This window comes from Strigops habroptila, chromosome W (assembly GCF_004027225.2).
Source record: "Strigops habroptila isolate Jane chromosome W, bStrHab1.2.pri, whole genome shotgun sequence".
Taxonomy (NCBI): domain Eukaryota; kingdom Metazoa; phylum Chordata; class Aves; order Psittaciformes; family Psittacidae; genus Strigops; species Strigops habroptila.
The window spans coordinates 29713990-29719554 of record NC_044301.2 but is presented as its reverse complement, the minus strand read 5'-3'; positions in this window follow the sequence as shown (position 1 = coordinate 29719554).

Genomic DNA, 5565 nt, shown 5'->3' with positions numbered 1-5565 from the left:
AATGTACCGAGGTATTGACTAGCGGCAGCAATTAAGCACTAGCAAGTATTTCTCTGTCCTAATTCCTGGTAACAAAAATTCACAAAGCTTGAAACTAGTACTTGGGTAGAATATAAAGTGTGATAACATCCACTTATTTGACCTGGAAATCAAGAGCCCAGTCCACAATCCCAAGTCCTTATACACAAAACTGGCCTCTCCAATCATAGTACACTGAAGCTATTTCGGTCCACTCGAGTTTTACCTAGAAGAGAACCCTGCTGACATTAAAGTTCCTTTGCACAATTTCACATATTACTTTTTGATTTTGAAAACTCATTTTGCTGTCATTTCATCTATTACCCCAAAACCACTTTGGGACTTAAATCCTTTGCAAAAGCCAAGCAGCTGGAATTGGATTTCATAACTTAAGAGCCACAGCCACACATAGGTGTGCCATGCCAGATGGTTTACATAGGGCATATATATTCCTCACCCTTCTGCAATAGTATTTCTCTCAGGGGTGCCATGTCACCACAAAACTTGCTTCTCAAGGCCCAGGAGAGTGTTCTGGGCAGTGGCATGGGGCACAGTGTATGTGCCCAGCCATCCGGTGGTTGCTTCCACCATGGTAAGCACATAGCGCTTGCCTTGGCGGGTCGGTGGGAGTGTGATATAGTCAATCTGCCAGGCCTCCCCATACTTGTACTTCAGCCATCGTCCTCCATACCAGAGAGGCTTTAATCGCTTGGCTTGCTTGGCACATGTTTCACATTCGTGAATAACCTGGGCAATAGTGTCCATTGCTAAGTCCACCCCTCGATCACGAGCCCATCTATATATTGCGTCTCTGCCTTGATGGCCTAAGGTGTCATAGGCCCATAATTCACTCTTATGTTGCCATCTAAGTCCATCTAAGCCACTTCAATCTTAGTAGCTTTATCCACTTGCTGGTTGTTCTGGTGTTCCTCAGTGGCCCGACTCTTGGGTACATGAACATCTACATGATGTACCCTCACCACCAGGTTCTGCACCCTGGCAGTGATATCTTGCCACAGTGCAGCAGCCCAGATGGGTTTACTTCTGCGTTGCCAGTTGCTCTGCTTCCATTGCTGCAACCACCCCCACAGGGCATTTGCCACCATCCATGAGTCAGTAGAGAGATAAAGTACTGGCCATTTTTCTCGTTCAGCAATGTCCAAGGCCAGCTGGATGGCTTTCACCTCTGCAAACTGACTCAATTCACCCTCTCCCTCAGCACTTTCTGCAACTTGTCTCAGGGGACTCCACACAGCTGCCTTCCATCTCCAATGCTTTCCCACAATACGGCAGGACCCATCAGTAAACAAGGCATATTGCTTTTCACTCTCTGACAGTTCATTATATGGTGGGGCCTCTTCAGCACGCGTCACCTCCTCTTCTGGTGACATCCCAAAATCTTTGCCCTCTGGCCAGTCCATGATGACTTCTAGAATTCCTGGACGACTGGGATTTCCTATTCGAGCTCGTTGTGTAATTAGTGCGGCCCACTTACTCCATGTAGCATCAGTTGCATGATGTGTAGAGGAGACCCTGCCTTTGAACATCCAGCCCAGCACAGGCAACCGGGGTGCCAGGAGGAGCTGTGCTTCAGTTCCAATCACTTCTGAAGCAGCTCGAACCCCTTCATAGGCTGCCAGTATCTCTTTTTCAGTGGGAGTATAGCTGGCCTCGGATCCTTTACATCTCTGAACTCTAAAAGCCGAGAGGTTAACTGCGAGTCTCCCCTGGAGTTTTCTGCCAGACGCTCCAGGTAAGACCATTCTTCCCAGCTGCGGTATAGAGCACATTTTTCACATCTGGCCCTGTCTGGACTGGTCCAAGGGCTACTGCATGAACTATTTCTCGTTTAATTTGTTCAAAGGCTTGTTGTTGCTCAGGGCCCCATTTGAAATCATTCTTCTTCCGGGTCACGTGGTAGAGAGGGCTTACAATCAGACTGTAATTTGGGATGTGCATTCTCCAGAACCCCACAACACCTAAGAAAGCTTGTGTTTCTTTCTTGTTAGTTGGTGGAGACATTGCTGTTATCTTGTTGATCACGTCTGTGGGGATCTGGCGACGTCCATCTTGCCATTTTATTCCCAAAAACTGAATCTCCTGTGCAGGTCCCTTGACCTTATTCCGTTTTATGGCAAAACCAAACTTCAGCAGGATTTGGAATATCTTCCTCCCTTTCTCAAAAACTTCTTCCTCTGTATCGCCCCACACAATAATGTCATCAATGTATTGCAGGTGTTCTGGAGCTTGCCCTGTTCCAGTGCAGTCCAGAGCAGCCCATGGCAGATGGTACGGCTGTTTCCACCCCTGGGGCAGTCGGTTCGAAGTGTACTCAACGTCCCTCCAAGTGAAAGCAAACTGTGGCCTGCATTCTGCTGCCAAAGGGATTGAGAAAAATGCATTGGCAATATCACCTGTGGCATCCCACTTGGCTGCCTTTGACTGCAGTTCATATTGAAGTTCCAGCATGTCCGGTACGGCAGCACTCAATGGTGGTGTTACTTCGTTCAGGTCACAATAGTCCACTGTTAGTCTCCACTCTCCATTAGACTTTTGCACTGGCTATATGGGGCTATTAAAGGGTGAGCGGGTCCTGCTGATCACTCCTTGGCTCTCCAGTCTATGGATCAGCTTATGGATGGGAATCAGGGAATCTCGGTTGGTGTGATATTGCCGCCAGTGCACTGTTGTGGTCACAACTGGCACTTGTTCTTCGACCTTCAGCAACCCCACAACAGAAGGATCCTCTGAGAGACCGGGCAAGGGGGACAGCTGCTTAATTTCCTCTGTCTCCAAGACAACTATACCAGAAGCCCATCGATACCCTTTTGGGTCTTTGAAGTACTCTCTCCTGAGACAGTCAAGGCCAAGGATGCATGGAGCCCCTGGACCAGTCACAATGGGGTGCTTTTGCCACTTCCTCCCAGTCAGGCTGATTTCAGCATCCAGTACAGTCAACGCTTGGGATCCTCCTGTCACTCCAGAAATATAAATGGGTTCCACCCCTTGATACCTTGATGGCATCAGGGTCCACTATGCACCGGTATCTACTAGAGCCTTATACTTCTGTGGGACTGATGTGCCAGGCCATCTGATTCACACAGTCCAGTAAAACTGATTGTCTCTCTCCTCCACCTGGCTGGAGGCAGGGCCCCTCGAATAGTGATCACAAGACTGTCCACTTATGTCTTGTAGAAAGGGATTAGTATTCCTTATCACAGGAGCTGGAGTAAAATCAGCTCTTCCACTCCATCTGGGAAACTGCTCACCAGAGACTGGAGCAGCAGCTTTCATGGGAGGATCATCCTTGACCATTGTTCTCCTCTTTAGTTCACGCACCCATTGCTCCAGAACTGAGTTAGGTTTTCCATCCCACTTTCTCATGTCTTCTCCGTGATCCCGCAGGTAAAACCATAGGGTGGCCCGTGGCATTTACCTCCTATATTTTCTCTGTCGAGCAGTAGGGTACCTGCTGGTATTAGTTGAGACATGGGTTGGTACATGTGGGGAGCTGGATAGATCAGATAAATCATCTCTCAATTGTTTGAACTCCTGGGACAGTTTTTCCACAGCTGAAATGATGGAAGGGGTGAGATTGTCTTCGAACTCTCGGAGTTGACGAGTCACGTCATGCACTGTTGGTGATGTTCCATTATTCCAGGTCACTGATGCCAATGAGTGGGCATATGATGATGGTGCACTCCGTGTAAGTTTCCTCCACATGGGTCGTGTACATTTGACTTCATCTGGATCTACGGATGCATTCCTGGCGTCCGGCCTATGATAGATCATCTCTAGAATGGCTGATTCCCTCAGGGACTGGATGCCTTTCTCTATCATGGTCCAGTTGGCTGAGCGACTCCTAATATCGTCTTTGTAGGGAAACCTTTCCTTCACAGCTGCCAGGAGCTGCCTCCAAAGGCTGAGGGCTTGCTTCTCTCTTGCAATCACTTTGTCAATTCCTCCTTCCCTAGCAAGTGATCCCAGCTGCTTGGCTTCACTACCTTCTAGTTCGTGACCGTCGGCCCCATTGTCCCAGCATCGGAGCAACCAGGTGACAATGTGCTCCCCTGGAAGACGGGTGATATCTTTTACCATATTCCGCAGCTCGGTCGAGGTCCAGGGTCGAGAAGTCACCTCTTCTTCTTCTTCCTCTTCCTCTGATCCACGTAGTAATAACTCTTGTTCAGATGCTGTCCCCTGTAGTAATTGCATTGGGACTTCATCTTTCTTCACAGCAGGGATTGCTTTTTGTGCCTCTCATTTGCTTTTGCTCACGGGGCAACAGATTTTGTCACAAATTGGCCATTTGGTTTAGCTACAGTGTTTATCACTGTGGTTGGAGTGGCTGCAGTGTCTCTTGCAGGGGTTGGTGCAGCTGTTTTGCTTGGGGGTTGATTAACACCAACAGCTGTGTTGTCTGTTGCTATCGGGGTTTGAGTAGCTGCTGTACTTGTTGCTGGAGTTGCTGTAGCTGCTGTGCTTGGAGTTGGAGTACCTGCGTTGTCTGTTGCTTTGCCATCAGATCCAGAGACATTTTTTTCCCTTTGAAGGTGCTGGATAGTGTTGAGCAGGGCTCTGTAGGCATAGGCCAAGCCCCTGCACGTTGCCATGATTTGCCCCTCTCTGGTATAACCAGGATGACAGCACATCTCATTTAAGTGTTTTGTTAGTTTTTCTGGATTTTGCACTTGTTCAGGGGTGAAGTTCCAAAGCACTGGAGGGGCCCACTGGCCTAGATACTTGACCATACTATCCCACACACCCTGCCACTCATGACTGTCCAGCCTCAGGGAAAATCTCTTGGTGGTCCTCCTGTATCGTCGTCTAACCCTAGACCAGATTTGAACCCGATACTGCTTAACTTTCAAGATCAGACCAAATAGGATGTTCCCAGGGTGGGATGGCTGTGGGTAAAACACACTCCGTATGTGTGCCAACATGCTGATCCCCAGTACAATCAGCAGGCAGGTCTCAAGGATATTCAAAGGCCATCCAAAACCTTCAGAACTCTCAAATGCTGTTGTAAATAGCCTGGTGGGGGAGCAGGGGGTGTAAGGGAATGCCACCTTCATAGGTTGACCCCTCGAGGAGAAAAAAAAGATATGTAATTGCTAAAATATTTCATTATATACCTCCCAAAGTACAGAAGTGATGGCCACGCCGGGAGCGCAAGCCAGACCAGTTTCATGATCAATGAGTCTACTGTATTACAAGTCATTACCATGAAGTACAGTGAAAAAATAACCTTAGCCCAGGCCCCCCAGCTGATAAGCACTAAAACAGCAAATACTGGCTGTAAGGTACGACATGCTGAAACTCTGAGATCAAGCGCAACAACTCTGAGAGCGAATAAATCATCATTGTGACTGTAGGAGAGGATGGAAACTATTTGATTATTGCCAAAGAGAAGTAACTGCTTGGCTGGAGAAGAAAGAGTTAAAGAAGAAGCAAAGCACACTGTGTGATTAAGCAGAGCAACTCAGCTGGACAGGAGTAAGAGAACAGAAAGATAAGGAACTAGTTATTTTGGGACTGTTTGTGAAA